This window comes from Microcebus murinus, chromosome 17 (genome assembly GCF_040939455.1).
Source record: "Microcebus murinus isolate Inina chromosome 17, M.murinus_Inina_mat1.0, whole genome shotgun sequence".
Classification (NCBI taxonomy): domain Eukaryota; kingdom Metazoa; phylum Chordata; class Mammalia; order Primates; family Cheirogaleidae; genus Microcebus; species Microcebus murinus.
In genome coordinates this window covers 47,565,501-47,590,314 of record NC_134120.1, presented here as the reverse complement: position 1 = coordinate 47,590,314, position 24,814 = coordinate 47,565,501, and the positions used below count along the sequence as shown (strand labels likewise).

The following is a 24,814-nucleotide window of genomic DNA, read 5'->3' as shown; positions in this document are numbered from 1 at the left end:
TTTCACAAGGATGTAAAACTTGCATCAAAAATATATACTCTTACAGCAAATCAAATCTAAGTGCAAGTGAAGAAATAATGAAGAGCAAAAATTAATGAAATTAATTGGAATAAAATTTAAAACAAACATGAAAGGTAGACATTGTCAAAGCCAAAAGTTAGTTCTGCGAAAACATTAATAATATTGAAAAAAACCCTAAGACTAATCAAAAAAGAAAATCCTAAAAATACAAATTACTGATATCAGGAATGAAAAAAGAACAGTATACAGATCCTATAGACATGAAAAAAACAACAACAAAAAAAAACAATATTAAAACCTTCAGGCCAACAAATTTGAGAATTTGGAAGAAAGAAACATTTCTTAAACAATACAATTTATCAAAGCTGCCAGAAGAAGAAAGAGAAAAATCTGAATTGTGTGATATACAGTAACAAAACTGGATCCATTATTTTAACTTTTTACATACACACATAATACTTAAGCCCAAATAGTTTTACCAATGAATTCTTCCATTTAAGGAGGAAAATACCAATTTAGCAAAAGTTCTTCCAAAGAATAGAAAAATAGGGGACACTTTCTAATTATTTTTATGAAGTCAACAAAACATTGATTCAAAATTTGAAAAGAATAAAAATAGCAGATCTAAATATGAAACTTAAATTTAAAGGAAACATAGATAATCGTAACCTTAGAGGAAAAGACTTCTTTAAAAAGAGACAAAAAGTACTAAAGCATAAAAAAAATTATACATTGAAGTATGTAAAAATTGAGGATTTCTATTCATGAAAAAACACCATTAATAACAAAAACCCAACCCACAGTCTGAGATATTCACAATACATTAAAACTGATAACATAACACTCATATTCAGAATATAATGTAAATAACTACTACAAGTTAATAAATGAAAAGCAGACAGTCCAATAGATAAAGTTGGCAGAACACTTGAATAGCCACTTCACAAATGAGGGTATTCAACATGGCCCGTGAGCACATGACAAGGTTCTCAATATCATTAGTCATAAAGGAAATGCAAACTTAAATCACAATGAGAAAACGCTCACAAGAGTCAAGACTCTAAAACGATAGAATGAGCTAGCACTAACAAAAATATTAAAAGGAAAAATATATTGGGATTGTAGAAGATGTAGAGAAATCAGAACTCTGTGGGTGGGAGTTGATGCAACATCTGTGGAAAACTGTTTGGCAACATCCAATAAAGTTGAACATACACAGTACACATGCAATGTTCACCAAGAGGTGTGCAATAGAATATATGTACAGACATCTTCAGTATTAATATCTGCCAGTGATAGAACTAATAAATAAGTAATGGTACATCCTTACATTGTAATACAAAATGGCAATACGAATGAACAATCACAGATATACCCAACAATGTGGATGAGTCACACAAACAACATGTTGAGTGGAAGAAGCCAGACACCAAGAGTATATAGAGAGACTCTGTCTATGAAGTATAAAAATATGTGACACTAATCTAAACTGTTAAAATCAAGGTGGTAGTTTGGTGGAAATGTAAATTAGTGCAACCACTATGGAGAACAGTGTGGAGGTTCCTCAAAAAACTGAAAATAGAACTACCATATGACCTAGCAATCCCACTGCTGGGTATACATCCAAGGGAGAGGAATTCAGTACATCAAAAAGACATCTGTACTCCCATGTTTACTGCAGCACTATTTACAATAGCCAAGATTTTGAATGGATAAAGAAATCATGGTACATATACACAGTGGAATATTATATAGCCACAAAAAGAATGAAATCCTGACATTTGCAACCACATGGATGGAACTGAAGAACATTATGTTAAGTGAAATAAGCCAAGCACCGAAAGACAAATCTCTCATGTTCTCTGTCATATGTGAAAGCTAAATACTAAAAACAACTGATCTCATGGAGACAGAGAGTAGAAAGATGGTTACCAGAGGCTGGGAAGGGAGCTAAAATGGGCATGGTTAATGGGTACAAAAATATAGTTAGATAGTTAGATAGAATGAATAATATTGGATAGCACAACAAAGTGACTGTAGTCAACAATAAGTCAGGGTATACTTTAAAATAACTAAAAAATTGGAATTAGAATGTTCCTAACACAAAGGAATGATAAATGCCTGAAGTGATGGATACTTCAATTACCTTGATTTGATTAATTCACAGTCTGCCTGTATCAAAACATCACATAAGGCCGGGCGCTGTGGCTCACGCCTGTAATCCTAGCTCTTGGGAGGCTGAGGTGGGCAGATTGCTCAAGGTCAGGAGTTCAAAACCAGCCTGAGCAAGAGCGAGACTCCGTCTCTACTATAAATAGAAAGAAATTAATTGGCCAACTGATATATATATAAAAAATTAGCCGGGCATGGTGGCACATGCCTGTAGTCCCAGCTACTCGGGAGGCTGAGGCAGAAGGATCACTTGAGCCTAGGAGTTTGAGGTTGCTGTGAGCTAGGCTGACGCCACGGCACTCACTCTAGCCTGGACAACAAAGCGAGACTCTGTCTCAAAAAAAAAAAAAAAAAAAAAAAAAACCATCACATACACCCCATAAAGATATATAACTAATATGCACCCATATAATTAAAAATAAAAATATTAAAATTTAATTAAATTTAAAAATTGAGGTTGCAGTAACCCTTGGAAAAGTGATGAGGAATGACTAGAAAGGAATGCAGGGTGTTGGTTATGTTCTATCTGGATGCTGGTTAGATAGATGTGTTCAGTTTGTGAAAAATTCACAAGCTGCATCTGAGCTTAGGATATGTCTAAGCACATATGTCTATATGTCTGTATATTATAGCCAAGAAAAAGCAAAAAGAATCAATCACCTTTAAATTTAAAAGATATGATAAAGTCTATAAGTATTACAAATCTTTGCACAACAAAAGGCATCAACTTGTGATAATGGCTGTGATAAAAAAAAAAAAAAAAAAAAAACAGAAAAAACAAGGGAAGTCTGGATGAGATGGGATTAAGATTTTTTTTTTTTTGACACAGATTCTCACTCCTTTGCCCAGGCTAGAAAGCCGTGGGGTCAGCCTAGCTCATAGCAACCTCCAACTCCTGGGCTCAAGCGATCCTCCTGCCTCAGCCTCCCGAGTAGCTGGGACTACGTGCATGCGCCACCATGCCCGGCTAATTTTTTTCTATTTTTGCTAGAGACGGGTTAAGAAATTAACTTGAGCACTCATAAGCTAACAGTATCCTTTTGAAGCAAACTGCTTGCTCTGACCATTCAAGTATCTTAACCACAAGATGAAATTAGTGGAGAAAAGGAGACATGTACCCAATATTATGTACTTTTGGTGAAATGGAGACTAAGAGTCAAATTAAAGGCCTAATTGTTGGAGAACAAGAAGTTTCCAAACAAAGAAACAGAATGTAGATTTTAAAATAAAACTGCTGCTCTAACAAGTCATTGGCATAGAATTTTAATAATGTGTCTTCAGTCTTGTGAATGATGCACAGAACATAACATTCTGAAGTACACACAGCACACAGCCATCCGTGCATAAGCTCCCAGCCTGGTCAATGGACCTATCCTAGACACAGCAATCAGCATGCTGACGCCTAGAGAGCCTCCTCCATCAGACTGGGAGCGTTTTGAGGCAGAGGTCCTGTTCATCACTGGATTCTAGTGCCTAGTCCAGAGTAAGCATTCATATACCTGTGTTGCTGAATCATGATTACATGCATGGAATAAAATCAGTGAGTGACAGATTCTTCCAGCCCTAACTTGAAAAAAGCTTTGGTGTGAGGCTTTACGTAATCTTATCCTAATGAAGATCTGCTTTCAGTAGTTAGTTCTGTTTAGCCAAATGGTCCTATCTACCATTCCCCAATTAGGTTGACAGGGCTGACTGTGCACACAGTGGGGGAGTTCATCGTGCCACAAGTTCTACAGTCAAAGATTGCAACCTCAGTTGACCAGATCAACACAGGTACACATTTTAGAATCACTAAAATGTCTTTAAGTTATTAAAACAAGTTAGACATTTGTTGTGAAAATTCACAATTGAGTATGGATATTAAAAGTGTTTCTCCTTTAATTCATGAGTCATTTATGTCCAAGGCAGGCCCATCACTAACATTCAGAGTGTTCAGGACAAATGTACAAATGCAGGCCATTGACCATGCATAGAATACATACAAGTCATGAATTAAGCTAGCAAACTAAAGTACATTCTGTCCTCATACTTTTAGCAAACACAGCTTCACAATGCCTTTGAAGGCCAGACCAGAAAATAGAATTCTCCAGTTCCTTGGAGTTCCTCAACAGGAGGCAGTAGTATAGCAAGAGCCAGGTCTTGCCCCTAGACAAGCCATTGCCAGGCCTTCCCCTGTTCTCATCTCACTCCTGGCTCTGTCCTCCAGGGACCGTGAACACAGGCCTATGGACTTGTCAACTTCTAAGCTCGGTCTACAATGCCAACCCCAGGGAAACAGCTGCTGCTTGTCCACCCTTTGGGCCTAAGAGTGCACAGACCAGTGACAGTCAGAATACAGGAGGACTGAGGAGAGCTGTGAGGGCTCAGGAAGCACACGCCCGAATTCCCCAGTCCCTCCTACCTGGAACATGGTTCTAGAAAAAGAAACCGCAAGTTCCTTAGGCCCATGGATTCCTTATCCTCTAGATAAGGATGTGGCCAGAGGTGAACCAGAACAGGGCCCAGAACAAGGACCTCTCTTGCCAAGAACTGACTGCTGGTCTAAGAACAAAGAACCTCTCCTGTAAGACCATGGTTTGAAGTCCATGTTCATACCACTGTGTTAATTCGGTGTCCCGGGAAGGCTGCTGGTGATTGTTACTGGGACAAGGTTTTACGAAACTGTTGTAGGTCAATGACCAAGGAAATGTGTGATTTAAAAAAAAAAAAAAAAAATCACTGCATTTGTGTTGAAAAGCTGTCTTCAATGGTTGGAATTTCCTAATGTTACATGGACCTTTTAAATATTCCATCTCCTAAAACTGTGAAAGTGCAACAAATTTAGAGTTAAAAATGTAGCTGTTATGTTAAAAGTTTGCTCATTCTCCAATGTCACATTTTACAAGATTTCAAGGAATAGCCAGCAATTTTCTGAAGGAATACTAATTCTGTGGCTAACCTGTCATTTTTTAAGAGTAATTTACGTAATAGAAGCGAAATGTTTCATATTTAAGATTATCAGATCCACGTTAAAAGAAAAATAACAAGAGCAAAACAGAGAAATAGATTCCAAGTCAGCTCATTTCAAGAGTTCTGCAATTACTGGGACAAGTATTCTCATCTGTGGAACATCAGTTCAAAGACACCCCCCACCAGCCTGATGATTGCTTTTCAAAGCAAGTGCCAATTTGAAATGTGTAACAGGACGGCTCCTTTTCTAGATTGTAATTTTCCATATTTTAGTTCTATAATCCAAGCTGCTTTTAGAAGCAATAAGGAGAAAAAAACAGAACCAACTCTTTCTAAACCTTATATTGAAACATAAACTCACATACAAGTAAGTGCACAAGGAACAAATGTAAAGCTTGATGAATTTTCACAAATGAGCCCTAAATCAAGAAACATATCATTATCAGCACCCCAGGAGTCCCACCCTGTGCTCTCCTCTAGTAACTAGTTTTAAGAAGGGTAGTCACTGTCCTGCCCTCTACCACCTGGCTTTGTCTTGCCTAGTCTTGTTTCTCATGCAAGTGGCAGTCATCCACATTGTTCATTCTCATTGCTATACAGTATTCCAGTGTATGAATACAACACAGTTCACCAGGTCTACTGTTGATGGGCATTTGAGTAGTTCCCTGCTTTGGGGCTATAAGGAATGTTGCTGCTATGAATATCTTAGCACATGTCTTTTGGTGAGCATATGGACACATTTCTGTTACATACATAACTAAGTGTGGAAATGAAAAGTCATAGGCACGCATACCTTCAGCCTTAGTAGATAACAGCAGTTTTCAAAAGTGGTTGTGCCAATGTATACTCCCACTACAGTTCCCCCTCATATCACTTACCTCATATAGTTAAGTGATCGATGTGTGCATGCATCTCCTTGTGTGGTTGAGACAAGGATGAAGGGGGGATGGAAAGACACTGTCAGATATAGGCAAAGGACAAAAGTTCATCTATTTACGTGAAATAAACAAACGATCTGCACACAGAAGGCTATGCAGAACAGGCAACAGAGTGCAGTCCCAGATAGGAGGAGGGAGAGGTAGGCAGGTTTCTATGGCCCTGAGTCCCCAGTGAAGCTCCCAGTGGCTAGTGATATGACTTGAGATTCTTCCAAGAATGCCATCCACCTATCCATCCTCAGAGAATCTCGATGCATTCCTGGGTCACCACTATTCTGGAAGCTCTAGGTAAACATCTGTCTGCCCACCTTCAGCTAATAACAAAATCATCTGAATCCCAACGCATTCTTGAGTGTTTATTACCATCATGGAAAGGGGAAAAATTGAGTCCATTCCTTGGAAAAAGCCTGCCTGAGATTTTTTTCTTAGATTTCTCCAATAGACTGTCAGCTCCTCAAGTACAGCATATGTGTTATTCATCTTTTATCCCAAATATTGAGGCACTATATGGAACACAATAGGTACTCGACGAATAGTTTTTAATCTGAACTGGACAGAGCAATTATTATTATTCCCTCTTTACAGATGAGCAGAGTGGCAGACACAGAAGAAGCACCCAATTATGGTAGCTGCAAACAAAAACAAGGTTGGTAAAGTAAACCGAGGGATTTTAGGATTCTGGCGAGGACATTATTACCAGGGCTAACCACAGGATCAGGGCGTGACAGGAAAACAAACTCAGTCTGAAAGGGCAAGTGATGAAGGGAGACAAAAACATTAGACTGTCACTGTGAGCAGAAATGATTCCATCAATAAGAATAAGCAAATGCAGTTACAGTGGTAAGAAAATGATTACAATAAAAGAAAGTTTCAGACTTTAAGGTATAAGCTTCAGAAAAAATTTTATAGAGAAGCTCAACGTGGTCATGAAGGTGACTAGAGATAAAAAATATCAAGAAGATAATATGAAGCTGTGGGTTTAGAAGAGCTAGCCCTATAGAAATCAGGGCCACGGGAGATGATTGAGGAATGAAAGGACAACTTCAGACAGATGCTACAGTTACTGAGTAGCAGGCAATAATATCTTCATGATCTGGAGGTTTACGAGATAAAGATGAGTTGGGAAAAGAGCATTTGAGAATTACCACAGAGTGTTTGAAACATTGATTAGATCTACTCAGATCAAGTGTTAGCCAATCAGTTCACAATGACAAATAAACAGCTTCTCCTAGAAGAATAATTTTTATTTTTATTTCTTTAAGAATAATTTTTAAACATTAAGACTGTGATTGTAGTTGGGGGAGCTTTATTTTCTTTATTCAATTTTTTATTTAAGGTCATAGAAATCCAAGATCAGCAAGTTGTTTATTTGTTTTTGGTCACATGTAGGAAGTAAAATATACTTTAACTAAGTAAAGCAATTAAATTCCACAACCATCAAGTGATCTAAAGAAATTCCACTAAGCATACTTCATGAAGAGTGTTCTCTCTCCCCTTCTCTCTCTCTCTCTCTCTCTCTCTCTCTCTCTCTCTCTCTCTCTCTCTCTCTCTCTCTCTCTCTCTCTCATGCATTACAGGCTACAACAATTTTGACATCAGAGGAATCTTAACATTTTTTCTAAAATGCATTGCAACTTTATTAAGAGCAAGGAAAGAGATGGAGTCTAAAACCTCATCTGAAATGAGACCATTTTAAGATCATCTTGACAGTTTGAGAAGTGAAAATTCACAAAATTCTTTTAAAATTAAAAATGGTAGACCAGGTGCAGTGGCTCATGCCTGCAGTCCCAGCTACTTGGGATTCTGAGGCAAGAGAATCACTTGAGCTCAGGTGTTTAAGATTGTATGAGCTATGATCTTGCCACTGCACTCTAGCCGGGGCAACAGAGCGAAACTCTGTCTCAGAAAAAAAAATTAGAAATGGTAAGGAAGGTGATTTCTAGAAAATGATCATCAGTTTACATGCTTTCTTGATCAGATAGAAAGTGTAGAGTTTTGGGGGGGAGGGGGGAGCAGGGGAGAAAGCATAGGTATGGAAACCCGAAATAGAAGCCTTTAATGGAATATAGACATCATACCCAGGCTGCCAAATAAATGACATTTGCCACATGACTTAAAAATTGCAAACTGACACATTGTGAAGCACGTCCTGGGAACTGCTCGAAATGCAGGAAGTGTCTACGTCCGGCCAGGCACATTTGTTCCTTGGCTTCAACTCCAAGCATTCCATATTTCCTCTGAGGCCACAGCTTATAAATCAGATGAGATTGGTCATCTTGCAACAAAATAGATTTTTCAAATGTGATTTTGAAGAGACTAGAAAGTGTAATACAACAGGTTTTGCAGTCTTCAGTGTTGAGAAATGATTGTTTTATTGATGGCTCTATTGAGGATGTGATATTACCCCAGAAAGATGTGAGCCTCTAACATTTCCGGGAGGCATACCAGTGGATTTATGATTCCAGGGCCTAAATGGTCAGATATCAATTAGGTGTTTTCCTTCAAAAGAGAGAATAACGATGACTTAAGAGCTCCAGTCATTGCTTTTGTTTCTGAGTTAATCAGGATAATTTTTACAAATCCACGAAGGAAAGCCTTAGTTATGAGTTCCGGTGATATTTGAATATTCCAATATAGGAATCTGGTTAATTGCAATACAGATAGGTGGTTCACACTTTAAATGCCACTATTACTAAGGAGAAAAATACCCAAAATGGTTCTATATTCACCATTCATAGAAACAATGTATTTCCGGCCTTCGCATCAACATACACAAAATAAGGAACAGTTTTAAGGTCAAAATCTTACCTAATTAATTCATTACTGACTTTCCAGATGTCCAAGCTCTATGGAGCCTTTCACTTTTTACCCTCCGCAGCAATCCAGAGCCTATCCATTGTCTCCATCCCCCTCACCCCCTGGCTTGCATTAATGACTAAAATTCATGCAAACTGGCTGCTTTTACAGACTCATAAGGAGATGGCTAAATCTGGAACCAGGTGGATGACAGCCAGTTAATTGGATCTTTCTTTTCCAAACACCAGGGGACAGCTGGTTTGCATTGTTGTTCTAATGAGCAATGCTGAAATTGAAGCTGGGCACATTAGTTGGAGCTCTTCTGGTGCTATGTACAGTCTTGGAAATCATGCTTATCACTGCCAGAGGCTTTGATGGTAAAAAGAATATAGTTTCTATATTAAAAAAAAAAAAAAGGCCATTCGATATTGGGGGAAGACAGCAATATTTCTTGGTTCCCCCATTTCAGTCCTCACATTTCTAAAAAGTCATTTCTTCTGCCCACATTCCCTTGTATGGCATATATGTCTGATGTGAGCATGTGTTGCATGCCACATGCATACACACCTGGCTGGGTAATCCCCTGGGAGAAGGGCTGGTATGAGTGCACAGTAGGAGAGGCAATATGAGCAGGTTGAGTAGCAGAGCCAAAGGCCAAAAGCCATTTTAAAAAATAAGAATAAGAATAAAGCACAACTATGGGGTAGCTTTTTAAATCATACTCCTTAAGAGACAGGCCCATGCCATGTTAACACCTTGCTTAACTATTTCAGAATGAAAGAAAGAGAAATTACTTGCAATATTCTCATTTTAAGTGTAAGATCTACTAAGTGTTAGTAAATTATCAAAAATCAAGATGAATTAGAACACTGGAATCAGAGCACTCTCTTCCCTTCCTATAATCAGGTCTCTGAGGCCACTTGCTGGTTTCGTGGGTAAAGCCATGTGTCGTGAGGCTGTTAGATGTTCAGCCTTTGGCCAACACTGCTGAAACCACTGTAATTGGGTCTGTTTTGATCTTAATTTTTCAGGGAAACATGTCTTTTTTTTTCCAATATGAAATATTGAAATGGCTCCAAATGGTGTCAACATAGAAAAGGTTTGAAAAAGTATTTAAGCTTTGAATACTTTGCTTTTTCCTCCAGGATAGTCAGAGGGCATCCAAAAAATCAAGAAGGTTAAGCAACTATAAAAATATTGATGAAACTGAAAAGTTTTCTGGCAATAAATTTTATCAGCGCTCTGGCTCTCATTTCGTTTCCACAATTTTCCTTTTGATTTTCTCTGTACTCTGTAATTTAGGATCTTAACATTTTCGCTGGGAACATATAAGTCTTCCTCTTGGCTACCTAGAGGAATGAGGTGTTACTCAGCATTAAAATGCGTCATGCTGAAACCATTCCCTTATAAAAGACTCATCTAAATGATAATGAGCATGAAAAATTGATTATCTCCTAGGTTGAACTGGTCTTTGTGTTTTTCATCTGGCAAATCTAATAGTGCTAGAATAGGTCTCAAAACATAAACATGCCAGCAGTTCAATTAATAGAATAGTGAGAGGCAAATCAACAGGATGTTACCTATTTTAGGCAAAAAGCTTCCCAAATAATAGTGATTCATATCATAATTTCAACAGAAAAGGGCCACCATGAATTTTTAACTTTCTATTTAAACTTCTACATGGACTGTTTTCTTCAAATCCTCTTACCCAAGGCAGAAGATGGATTACAGAGGGTTTTCGGGCATAGCAAAATAGGCATTACAATGACCTGATTCTCTAATAAAAAAATAACCTGGTAAAAATTTGTGATGAGAAAAGTAGTTCCTACACAAGACCGTATGTTGGGGTTTTCTGCCTCTTAGTCTTCTTTCCAATTTTCTGTCCTCAACTTTTTGTTTGTCCCTTTAAAAAAAACTGTACTCCCTTTAAGATTTCCACTTTCCCTCTCTGTAACACTTTCCAAACTATGGCTCTAGCCTTAATCTCTCCCCAGATCTACAGATCCACATGACCACAAGCAGTCTCCACCTGCTTTGTACACAACCAAAACATGTTCTAATTCGGCAACCACAAAACACCTCCTTCTACTCTTCCCATTTCCCATTCATTTTATAATGTTAATAATTCCCATTCATTTTATATTAACCTGTGGTTTTCTCTATCATAACATATTCTGCTATTTGTGAATTTCTGCCTACTTCCATGGACACCTCTGGATTTTGAGATTTTCAGGATAAAGAGCATTTTATCTATACCCCTATAAACTACTTTCCTGTATCCTTCTGTATTGTTATTTAATGCTGTTGAATGAACAGATGATGAATATATAGATTTCTCATAGCATCTTTTTTTTTGTTTGTTTGTTTGTTTTTTGTTGTTTTTTTTTTTGTTTTTTTTTGAGGCAGAGTCTCACTTTGTTCCCCAGGCTAGAGTGAGTGCCATGGCGTTAGCCTGGCTCACAGCAACCTCAATCTCCTGGGCTCAGCTATCCTGCTGCCTCAGCCTCCCGAGTAGCTGGGACTACAGGCATGTGCTACCATGCCCGGCTAATTTTTTTGTATATATATATTTTTAGTTGGTCAATTAATTTCTTTCTATTTTTGGTAGAGACGGGGTCTCGCTCAGGCTGGTTTCGAACTCCTGACCTTGAGCAATCCGCCCGCCTCAGCCTCCCAAAGTGCTAGGATTACAGGCGTGAGCCACAGCGCCCGGCTTCTCATAGCATCTTATTCTTCCTACAGCTACAGGGCTATCTCATTCAAGTTCAAAAATGAGGGTGAAAATTCATATTGGTATTATTATAAAAAATAAATAGTAGTTGGTAAAATTTGAATCTGGACTGAATATTTAAGAACGATAATATCTCAATGTTAACTTTCCTATATTTTATCAGTGTAATGTGTTAGAATGTTGTGTGGTTGTACTGTCAGAATGTTTTGTTCTTAGGATCTATGTACTAAAGTATTTAGGAGTGAAAATATTAAGACACCTAGATGTCACATGGTCCTTATCATTATTGTGGATGTTGGAAATAATGATTTTATTTTTAAAATAAAACTTAAATGTGCTAAATTCAGATGTTGTAGAATCCTATCCTGTGCTAAACCAGGACAATTCTGGAACCTAATTAAGGCTTCTTACTCCTAAAGGAATTCTGTCACACCTAATCTCATATCATTCTAATATGATAAATACCTGTCATCCCCAAAACAAAAATAATCAGGAGTCCAGTGGGCGTTTGAGTAGTTAGATGCAATAATTAAACAAAAGCCTGCTTACACAGTCTACACCACGTACTATACATTTGTATTAAATAAGTGCCTGATTTGCCTACCAGGACTTTGGGTCAAATATGTTAAGAAATGTTAAAACCCGTAAGTTGATAAGTTCAACTTCAAAAACTCATGACCAGAACTTGAAAATTCCATTAAAGGTTTAAAAAAAAAAAAAAAAGGAAGTCTACAGGCAAGAACAATTTTGCACCGTCGAATGGGTTTCAGATATTCTCCTCTCAAAACTCTACCATGTTTTATCTAAAAACTTTATATATACATATATATATCTATGAAATATATATCCTGAGCTTTCACCTGTTTTAGAAAAGGCAGAGAGACAGAGACAGAGAGACAGATAAAAAGAGACAGAAGCAAAGAAAAGGAAACAGAAAGAGAAATAGAGACAGAGAGAAACAGAGACACAGAGAAAGACAGACAGGTAGACAGAAACAGAGAGACAGAGAGACACACCCCACCTTCTATGGCCACAATTCAAAGGCTTCCAGAACTTAACAGAACCTTAATGATCGATCCCTCTCCCAGCAGTGTTCCAGACTGTTTCCCAGAAATCCCTAGGATTCCTTGGCAGCCCTTAAGGACCATTTTGGGAACATAAGGATAACTTGAGCACTCCTTCCACCAGAGCTGCCCTACTTTTATCTGCTTATATATTGGAACTCGGAGTAATATTTCATTTAATAAAATAGATTCATCTCATCACAATGTAGATGACAAAACTGAGACCAGAAAAGTTAAGTGACTTGTCAAGGACCACAAAGCACTGGAGCGAAGACGGGAACCCAGCTAGCAGACCTTCAAACTTCCCTCCAGTGCTCTTTCCACATCTGCGGGACTCCCAAACCTGACTACGCATCTACATGATGAGCTCATTCAAAGATTCCTGTGCCTAAGTCCAAATTATTCTAATTCAGTGGGTCTGAGATGGAGCCTGGAAATCCGTCTTTCACCTGGTGTCCCAAGTGATTCCGATTCAGCCAGTCACAGGCCAGCATTTGGGAACCACTGCTGCGGCCTCTATTAATGCATGCATTAAATCTTGCAACAAATGCAATTTATATTTAATCAATGTGAGCACGGGGCCCAGCATCCTGCCACCCAGGATCCTGCCATCAGCTGGTTCAAGAGTTTAGAAGGCTTAAAAGTCAATTTAGCACCAATGAGAGAAGTGATTTATAGCCTGAGTGTGTGTGTATTTGCTCCCTGGGGACAGCTCTCGGAGGCTGAGGAAACAGCACGTCCGCCTTGGCCCTAAGGCCTCTTCCAGATGGCTCCTAAATGAGCCCGAGGAATCAGCGGCAGCTTTTCAAAATCCTACTTGCTCACCCACATGGTTAAAGCAAAATGAGTACTTTTAAGGAATCTTAGAAATAGGAAACAATCTTCCTGGGTGCAGGAGACAAAGAGCTGCACCAACTGTTCCCCACTGCTCCCCACTCTCTCGAAATGAGTCCATGGCAGAAGCTCTCAGGGTGAGATGTAGCTGATCACAGATGCAAGGTGCACAGCCCGTGTTGGCGATGCTAAACCGGCAACATGGTCCCTGGTGGGGAGAAAACTGTAGGAAAATGCCAGCCTCGGCAGCCCCACCTCATGGCAGGAGCCTTAGTCCTATGATCGCATAGCTTCCACGGGGTAAGCACTACCATTGGTCACAAATATCAGCGTCCACTCTCACTCTTGGGAGGTGACTACTCCTCCCAGCCTTTTTGCAGTTAGGCAGGGACAGGTGACTAATTCTGGCCATCGAACTCTAAGTAGAAGTACCATGTGTCTCTTATAGGCAAAGTTGTGTAAAGCTTCTACACAAACCTCCAGCTCTGCCTTCCCCTGCCACAGTGGACTGGAACCTACATGTCAAGATAAAAAAAGATAGCAGAGACATTAAAAAGAAGAAGATGGGATTTCTAAATCACTGCTTGGGCCTGAACTGCTCTACAGAGCATCAGGGCCTGCAGGACAACTGTACATGATCAAGAAATAGTTCCTCGCTGCAACAAGCCATTGATGTTGCAATGTTAATTCATTACTGGAGCATAATTTAGCGTATCCTGACTCAGCTCCTCCTCTGCCACACCAACTACTCTCTGCTCCTGACTCTTACTTAGATCAGGGATCGCTGCCTACCCAGGCATCCAGCCAAGACTGTTAGAAACAGGAGCTTCACTCTCACTGACCAGCTCCCTCCAAAACCCTCCTTAAAAATTGGGTTCTGAGTATTATTGTATCATCTGCCTTGTAATGTTATCTACCAAGACATACTTAAGAAAAATTAGACATAAACACCTGTTTTAATCTGTAGGTTGAAGAAAAGAGAATGCAGAGAAGATGGAGGTCCCTGTGAAGTCCCAACATTATAATTCTGGATTCAGGGTCTGAAGCAAGAATGATTGTTTAAAAAGAATAATATCTGGGGGATAGTCATGCTGGAAACTCAGACTTGTGGCAGGGGGGGAATGGGCATTTATTGAAACCTTAAAATCTGTACCCCCATAATATGCTGAAATTTAAAAAAATGCTAAAAAATAAAATAAAATAAAATAAAATAAATAATAATTCATAGTTCAAGGACCAGAGTAGAGGCTCAGGGCTGCTCCAAATCAACCCAGTTCCCCAGGTGGGTGGAAAATCCTTAATTCTACAGCAGACGCAAATACGAGATTAAGACAATATCATCAGCTAAGTCCCTTCCTTCACATGAGTGATTCATGGAATTCCCACTGCTTCCCTGAACAAAGGTGAGCTCCCAGACAGACCCTTGCCTGCCTCAGAGTAGCCTCTCCAGACTCAGAAAATAGAGGTTAGATAGGTTGACCTCCTTACAAAACTGTACCAACAAGGTGACCTTGTGTGCAGCCTGGCATGTGTGCGGCAACCAGCCCTGCTCAGAAGGTGGTTAAAGCCGGAAGTTGCTGTGTGGCCATGGAAGTGAAGGAACAATAGTTCACACAAGCAAGAAAAATACTCCTAAGACATGCTGACGCAGGACTTCAAGCACCTCAGCGTAACTGTGCCCTGACCAACACAGCCATGGCAGCAGTGCCCACATAAACGTGGTCTAAGAAGTGAGGAAGAAGGACTTTGGTTGAGGCGGGATAACAAGCAGCTACAAGTTGGAATGGACTGAAATCACATTTTTTAGCCAGTCTCGCTCACACAACATTGATGCCAATCATGAATCTGAAACGTCACAGACTATTAATGGAGAACAAAGCTGGGATTGGTCTGTCCTTCCCATTGATGTGGTCTGCATTAGAAGCAATTCCTGAATACGAATCAAAACACAACTACACAGGAAAGAGGTCAGAAACCAGTGTGAGAAACCATCCATCACCAGTGTGGCTCCCAGATCCCAAATCAAACCTGGATGACTCGGTGGGAAGGTCCATTCTCATAGGACAAGGATTCCAGCCTTCCAGAATCAAGCTCTTGGCCCTAAACCAGGACAGCACAGTTCCCATGCCCAGGAGCATCCATCTAATTTCTCCTCTTCAAAGTAACTCGAAGCTTAAGGCGATGACTCAAATTTCATATACTGCTAAGCAAAGACTCAGCGGGGGGGGGGGGGGGGGGAATACCAGGGTCCCCTTCTAAAATTTGGGGTCCAGTGTCCTATGACTGGAGCTTACTGGCACTTTGTACTATTTTTCATGATTTTAAGAAGTATTTTCTGCACATGACTCTTCCCATAGTTAAATACACATAATCTTCCGATTTCTGCTAAGTCACGATGAAATTCAAATCTAAACCACATGCTGAGGAATCATATATCACTAGAGTCTTCAAAATTCCAAAGCCCCTTTGCCAGGCTTACTCTGAAAACATCATTTTAGTTGAATAATTATTTAAATGTGTGCTCATAGGAAATATTATCAAATTACAGTAAATGAACAAATGCAATTAAATAAAACTATGGCTCCTCATGAGCACATAACGATCTGAGATGTTTGGCCCCAGGAAATGCAGTTAGAGTGGACATTAATCTCTGTCGACTGACTCAGGTGTGCACAATAATCCAAGCTTAATAAATAAACTTAATTTCTGGCTCAGTCTCCATCCTGCAGCGTGGTGGGGGATGCCCCTGTCTCCAGGGTCATGTTGAGGTCATCTGTCTTCATAAATATATTGCTGACATACAACTCACTGTCCCAGATATACACGGTCTCTTCAGATCTAGAAAATTCTTGTGGCTTCTATGCTCTGTCAGAGGTAGAGAGATATGTTTAAAGCTGGAAACCCCTAGCCTTAGGTCAAGCCGTCTCCTGTGCACCATGCAGCCGTTCTCTTTGGGATCTGGCTGCCTCCCAGTGACCAACATGAGGATGAGCCCGGGCCCTCACTGCTCCTGGACCCACAGGGCCCAGCTGGGAGAATTGTCTTCCATCAGGTAGAACCACATATTTTCTTTCTGCTTCTTCCAAACCATTCTGATTCTTCCTACAATCCTTCTCCCCTTCGTCCTATTACCTCTGCATACCTACCGCCTCATCCTCTTATAGACTTAGGTTTTTAGAAACCGACACAATGACTTATCACAGGCTATTTTTGTGTTCCATGATCCTACTCAAAGAACAAATAACCCTTGGTTTGAAGACATAAAAGCAAACCGAAATACACAGAGAATCCCCTAATCTGTTGTGGTGTATTTCAATAAATACTGCTTTTAGAATCAGCCCACGGAGCACAAAGGAAGAAGGGTAAACCATCAGAAGTAAATTAGAAAAAAATATGCACTTTGAATAACTACACTGCACAGCCTATTTGATTGCCTTCTCTTCACCAATTAGTGTCACTCAATTTAATCAGATGAATTTTCACTTAATCCGGTGGATTCGAGACTCGTTAAAACAATTGAACAACTTCCGTTGAGTTTTTTTTCTTTCTGTTCATACACACCCCATCAGACTGACTCACACCCCACTGAGAGGCTGCCGGCAGCCCCAGATAAAGTATATTGCAGGTACTCTCTTATTTCTGTTCATTCAGCCTCAATTTTTTGGCTTAAAGACAGTATCTCCAAGTGTTCATAAATATGCATGTAGAAGAACTTTTAAAACTTTAAATTTTTTTTCTTTTTGGCCTTCCAGGAATTCTTGAAGTCACAGATGTCTGGGCTAAGAAGAAATGCAAGCAGTCAATAAACATGTCGAATTTACTAGAACGCAAAGAATTGCAAGATCAAACAACGAGATACCAGCTAGGTAGTTGGCAATTTTCTAAGTGCTCTAGAAATATTGTTGAGACTAACAGGAACAAGGAGGGGCCATTTATACATTGTTGGTGGAAGAACAACATTTTTGGAGGACAAGCCGGCTATATTAGATAAGGAAGCACTAGGTGCTGTAACAGATGCGCCCCTAACATCAGCGGCTGATCACAAGGAGTAATTCCTTACCTGGAGTCTGAAGTGTATAATCCTGACAGGGGTGAGGGGCTCCTCATCCTCCCATTGACAGACAGGATGGCAGAGCCTGACTGACAGTCTCTAGTACCTTCAGTGTGGCTTACATTGTCACCCTGGACATTATTAACACTCAGCTGACCAGAGAAGAGGAGGCCATGGAGAAGGCTCACGTACTTTCTAACAACCTTGGCCAGGACGTAACACACATTACTTCTGCTCAGAGTCCATGGGTGATTCAGCAACGTGGCCCCCTGAGACAAAAGGGAAGCTGGAACTTCTCTGCAACAAATCTACACCATGGATGGAGGGCAGGAAATTGTCTCAGCCAAGGAAGCAAAATAAATATGCATACATACATACATACATGTGTGTACATATGTATGTACACATACATATGTGTACGCATATATGTATATGTCTTTCACAATAGTTACACCCTTTGAGCAAACAATTCCATTTTTAAAAATTTATCTAAAGGACACAATTAGATATGTGGGCAAAGATATATGCATAAAGATGATCACTGACATTTTGGTTATAATAGCAAAACAATTAGAAAGAACCTAAAAAAATTATTAAGCAGATCAGTCAAATAAATTCTGTCATATTCATATAATTAAATACTGTTCAAAAAACAAGAATGATGCTAGGAATGTTTATTGATTGATATGGAATTTATAAACCAGGACATACAGGATGATCCCATTTGTATAATAAAAATATCTAAAGAATATATAGATTAGTAATTCACCATGTAGAGTCCAGATTCTACAACTTTTATTACGGCTTCTAAAATTCAATCTTATCCATTAACTTAGAAGCATTCCAGATCTGAGGGATTGATGCTGGCTAAAATAGTCTCAAGAGTCTGACAAACTAGAATGTTGATTTGTTCTTTTGCAATAAAATTATACCCCCTACTACTAGAAATGTCTGTTTCCTTTCTCTAAGAACATCTTCATCCTGTTATCAAGAAACTAGGAAATCAAATTGCTTTATCAGAAGTTGCTTTGTGAACTCAGTCCTCAAAGGAAAGAGAATTTTAAGCTCTTGAGATCTTTTTTTTCCTGGCCTGGAGAACCAATGCTATTTCAAGCAATCAACTGATATTTAATACACTGCCATTCAGTGACATGAGACTTGCTAGACCCTGAGACACAAAAGTGAACAGCACAAAATCTGCCACTTGAGAACTCAGAAAAGTTAGGTAGACTCAGGTGTAAGCAGCAATTGTGATCCTAGAGCAGAGCCCAGTAAGGGATGCCCACACGGTGCTGTGAGAAGCACCAGCCCTTTTCCAGGTGTCAAAAAAGGACTCAGAGAAGACACGGCATTTGAGTTAAATACAAAAGAATAAGAAAGGCTTCCAAATACAAGCAAAGTGCAAAAATGACCTTCTGGGCAAAAGGAAAAGCAAAGAAACTGAGGAATCAAAGACTGCGAATGCTGGAGAAATGCAAATAATGTTCGCAAACTGAAATGACACGATGCAATAAATCACCAAGCCTGATGCTGAGGACAGTGTAGGCACCCAAATGTCGATTTCCCTTCTCTTCCTCTTCTCAGACTCAGAGTTTAGTAAAGCAGAATCAAGGGAAGAACTGAGTTTTTGAAACTTCTGTATTGGAGGGGGGGGGGGCTTTTTTCAAGAAAAATAATACAAAATTAGGTTTGGGGTCTTAAAAGAGGTTTATGCAAATGAGGCGCCCAAAAGCTAAGTTTCCCCAGCTGCCGTCCCTAAGCCTCTGGAAGAAATAGGAGAATATTGAGAAGGGGCTGGAGGGCGAGCAGGTGTAGTAGGAACTCTGTGACACTCTGCCCCCTTCAGGATGAAGAGCGTACTCCCTGGCCAGTAGGGCAGCTGCAAGGAGAACACCCTTAGCTGCTAGTCCCTACAGCCCTCAGCTGAGCAAAGCCACTCACCAAGACACACACCTCCTTCCTGTGGCACCCTGGAAGGTTGACACAGAAATCTGGAAAACTGAGTTATCGTCATGACCCCCGTGAGAGCAGAGGCTCATGGGAGCCAGAAATGCATGGAGTCCTGACCGAGGCCCAGGTCACAGTGAGCACAATAGGCCCCCTGACCCTCCTGGGGGTCATTGTGCTGGTCCCCGAATGTGTCACTGGAATGGACACACTTGCTAGTTGTCAGGACCCCTGCATTTGCTCCGTGGCCTGTGGAGCGAGACGTAGAGCAAGGTGGAAGGCCAACGGGTTACCTCTGAAACCTCAAACTCCCACCGTCACCAAGGCAGAAAATGCAAAATAAGACTTCCTCCCAGGGATGATGGCAGAGATTAGTGCCATCCTAAAAAAATGAAAAGATGAAGGGTGACGAGGATCACCACCTCATCATCGAGTCATTTAATCGACCATTCTGGCCTTGCAAAAACCCAGAGAATGACACGGATTACCACAAATTCATCAAAGTAGGACCTTCAATTGCAGCTGCTGTGCCATGGCCGAAATCTTTGCTGGAGCAGCTTCAAGTACATGATATGTGGCCAGGGAGCTGACATATGCATTTTTCATTCCTACCACAAAAGACGACCAAAAATAGTCCGCATTCACCTGAAACGAACCATAGTAAACATTTACAGTCTCGCCCCAGAACCATGTTAACTGACCCTCACCCTCTGCCATAGTATAATCCAGCGAGACTTTGGCTGACCGGATGTCTCAGAAGACATCACACTGGCCACTGTGCCGATGACGCTATTCTAATCAGAGCAGATAGCACAGTGGGGTACACTGGGGGCCGTGGTAAGATCCAAGAACTCCAGAGTGTGGGAGGTAAACCTTCCGACCATTTGGGGCCCCAACATGTCAGAAAAATTTTAGATGTCTAATGGACTGGGGCAGGCCAGGACTTCACACCCAAAGTAAAAGACTAATACTGTAATTGGCATCTCCCACCGTGAAGAAGGAAGCACACAGCCTGGTAGGATTCTTTGGGCTCTCGAGGTAGCATACTCCATACCTGGGAATATTGCTCCAGCACATATGCCGAGTTTCCAGCTTTTCCCTGGGATCAGAGCAGGAACCTACACAGCAGGTCTGAGCTGTAGGTCAAGCAACCCCATCTATGGGGCCATATATCCCAGCAGGCCCTACGGTAACAGATGTTTCTGTGGTGAGAGAGGATGCCACATGCATTTTACAGCAAGTACCAATAGGAGGATCAAAGCACAGGTCCACAGGGTTCTGGCATGCCACCTTTCACAGAGAATTAATTATGCACCTTTGGGAAATGGTACCTGGCATGCTACTGAGCCATGGCAGAGAAGGAGTGTCTGACCCTGGGGCACCAAGCAGCCATGCAGTCACAACTGCCCCTTGTGAACTGGATGTGGCAGAACTACAAGTCACAGGTTGGACAGGTCCAGCGGTAGCTCACTGGAACATGAGATGGTACTTACGGGATTAAACATGGTTGGGCCAGCGAGTACAAGCAGGTGGCTCAGACCCACGAGTCATCCACCACTGCTACGCCAGAGCCTGTCCCTCGGCACGCACCTGTGGTCACACGGGCCTTTTGACTACACCTTTCGACCAGCTGATGGGGGAGGGAAAAGCCTGAGCCTCGTTCATGTTAATAGATGGGTCAGCTAAGTATGTGGGTGAAAAGCAAAAGTGGATGGTGGCTGCACTACAAGCTTGCTCAGGATTGGCCTTGAAATACAGTGGTGAGGGGAGATCCTCCCCCCAACACAGAGCATTGGGCAGCAGACATGGTCAGCCACTTTGTAGAAAAGAGTGGCCCAATGACAGACCCTGCATGGATTATGGCCAATAGTAAATGGCTTGGCTGAGTGGTCAGGAGTTGGAAGAAGAAAGAGTGGAAGATCAGAGGCTCTAAGCAAAGACATGTGGATGGACGTGTGCATGGGACAAAGTATGAAGGCCTTTACGTCATGTGTCCATGCCCATCAGAGATAACCCACCACAGAAAACGCACTAAACATCCAGACAGTCAGAATGACCCAGCCGGCTTCCGTCAATAGCTACAGCAGACACAATGGACACATGGAAAGAATGGCCATGGTAGCAGGGATGGAGGCTACGCATGGGTTCAACAGAATGACCTTTCACTTACCAAGGGTGATCTAGCTGCTGTGACTGCCGAATATCTAACTGCCAACAGCAGAGCCCAGAGCTCAGTCCCTGGTGTGGCACCATCCATTGAGGGGCCAACACCTACTGGGGGCAAGTTGATTACATGGGACCCCTTTCTCCATAGAAGGGGCAGCTATTCATTTTCATAGAAATAGAGATATATCCTGGCTTTGGGGTTTGCCTTTCCTACCATAGGGCCTCAGCCAGAACTACTGTGCAAGGGCTGACAGGGTATTTAATCCACTGGCAAAGTACCCCACATAGTATCGTATCAGACTAAGGAGTGTATATTGCAGCAAACGAGCCTAGGAGAGGGCAATGGCCATGGAATCTACCTCTCATATACTACACTGGCAACACCCAGAAGCCAACAGCCTGATGGAACGATAGAACAGCCTGTTGAAAGCACAGCTGAAGGGCCAACTCACAAATACTAGTTTGCAAAGACAGGTGGCTATCGTTCAGGATGCAGTGTACATTTTAAATCAGTGATGTTTATAGATGTATATTCTACCTACTGTGTCCACAGTAGGTGAAATATATAGGTCTGAGAACCAAGTAGTAGAAGTGGGAGCGGCCCTACATCCCATTATCCCCAGGGTCCCACTTGGGGAATTTGTACTTTCTGCCCCCACAACTTGGGGCTCTGTGGTCGCACAGGTCCTGATGCCCATGGGAAATGTGTCCTGCAGGGGACACAGCAAGAGTCTCCTGGAATGATAAGCTATAGCTTCTACTTGGCACTTTGGGCTTCTCACACACAGAGACCAGCAGGCAAGAAGAGCCAATACCCTAGTAGGGGAAACTGAGCCTGATTCTCAGGAGGGGGTTGCTATTATACAATCAGGGGGAAGGAATATGTCTGACACCCAGGTGATCCACTTGGGTGCTGCTTGGTACCTCTCCTCTTTGCCCTGTCTTGATGGTAAGTGATAAGCACAGGAGCCTCGGCCAGAGGAAGGCTTGATGGCCAAGGGCTTGGATTCCCCAGGAATGAGGGTCTGGGTCACACCCACAAGGAAGCCACTCAGATAGCAGAGGTTTAACTAAGGGTGAGGGAATCTAGAATGAAGAGTAGAGGAGGGTGACTGCAAGTGTCCATTTCAGCCCTGAGATCAGCTGTAAATGCAGCGTTTACAGTTTGCCCAACTATCTTTCTCTTCTAAGTTGCATCAGAGAGAAGCCCCTGGAGTCCTAGAAGGGTCTGCCTCCTGAACTCCTGCAGAAAGTAGTCCGAAATGGCCCTAGCAGTGGACCGTGATGACCACGTGACAGGTACCCAGATCCTCCCTCGGGAATGAAGGCCCTACCCTCGGCTTCTGGGAGAGCTGGAAGCAGAAGCTCCCAGTGACCGGACCCCTACGTGGACCACCCTGGCTGAAGAGAACTGCCTCACGCGAGGCCCGTGCCCCCTTCCTGGGACGGCCAGCATCTGGTGACTAGGGGGTGTGGCAGTAGAATGGCGCGGTCGCTGGCCCAACTCGGAACAACTCTGAGGGTCACCCCAGCTGCAGGACTCCCTGTAGAGTTGGTAGAGGCCTCTGCCGAGGTGCCTCACCCGCGGCGGGTGCTGCTGTCATCCCTTCCACAGATGTCCATCAAGAGCACTCCTAGTCACCCCCGAATGTTCGTCCTCCTCGAGTCTGCTGCCCAGGAAACCCAACCTATGACTTGCACCAAAATACAGGCCCAAAAAATATGTGTGTTTGTCAGACGAGTTCTCTCCTTGAATAGTACCTGATAAACACCAATACATTTACCATCCAACTTGCCTGCATCATTATCTATCCATAGACAGGCAAAAATATAATTGAATTGATCATAGTTTCTCCTCATGAAACATGAATATTGATGAGACATCACTTACTATAAGGGGTCATAATCCCATCTTCCGCAGTGGCCCCAGATGTCCAGAGTTTGATTAGACTTTTTCTTCAAAGATGACTCACTACTAACCTCAGATAAAATCCCTGATTCATTCTTGTTTTTGAAAGCAAGAAACTGCCAAAAAGATTAATTATACTTCCAATGGGCTAGCTTTTTGCATGACCAGGTTGCTCCTTGATTTCAGCAGCTGTACTTGAGGTCAGATCATTGCTTATGATTGCTGGAACACCCTTGCTCCCATCTCGGCTGTTCCAGGAAAACAGAAGGCACAGGAGAGTCTACTGCACCTGCTCAGTTCATTCTTTCCTGCCAGGTCCTCTCCCACCACTTAGGCTGGCCGGAAACTCACTTACATGATCTGGAACCCTTTAATTTCTAGGGAAGGGTAAGAAAATGATTGTCTCTCTCTCTCTCTTTTTTTTTTTTTTAGGTTTTTTTCTTTTAGAAAATAATTTTCTTTATTTTTTCATTTTTAATTGTTATGGATGCATAATAGTTTTATATCCTTATAGGGTACATGTGATGTTTTGATACAGGCATATAACATGAATTAATCAAATCAAGGCAATTGGGGTATCCATCACCTCAGGCATTTATCCTTTCTTTGTGTTAGGAACATTCTAATTCCTCCCTTTTAGTTATTTTAAAGTATACCCTAACTTATTATTGATTATAGTCATTTTGTTGTGCTATCAAATATTGATCATTCTATCTAACTAGAAAATGATTTAATTCCTTTATCTCTGGCATGGCACTGAGATAGAAAATATTGCTGAGGTTTTCAACTGTAGAATTACATGAATTTATATAAGCAATTCAACTGGACATAAAACTATACATTTGTCCAAAATAACAAAATGTTCCAAGGATGACCTGGTCTTTCTACATCAAAATGGTGTTAGGGAAATTAGGTAACTGAGTAACCTTAGGAGAGAAGAGAAGGGAAGACAAAAGGATGACTTTGCGTGCTCTATACTACTCATATCACCCAGGGCCTATAAATGTCCTGCTGTTAAAGATCCCTTATTAAGAAAAGGCCCTGTTCATAATCAAAATAATAATAGTAGAAGGCTTCTCTGTTTCCTGAGATTTTACCCCTCCATATCAAAGAAATTCCTAGATTAAAAACAATATACAGGGCTGGGTGCAGCAGCTCACGCCTATAATCCTAGCACTCTGGGAGGCCGAGGTGGGAGGATCACTTGAGGTCAGGAGCTTGAAACCAGCCTCAGCA

The 24,814-nt window shown here is 41.3% G+C and overlaps 1 long non-coding RNA gene across 1 annotated transcript in view; it reads left to right on the top strand.

Moving 5' to 3' along the window:
* The first annotated feature begins 2,234 nt into the window (after nucleotides 1-2,234).
* The window catches only part of LOC142861627 (uncharacterized), a 355,037-nt gene continuing 332,457 nt past the window's right edge, over nucleotides 2,235-24,814 (top strand). Inside the window, exon 1 of the long non-coding RNA XR_012912851.1 lies at nucleotides 2,235-2,264. This is a non-coding gene — a long non-coding RNA (uncharacterized LOC142861627). The remainder of the gene's footprint in view (nucleotides 2,265-24,814) is intronic.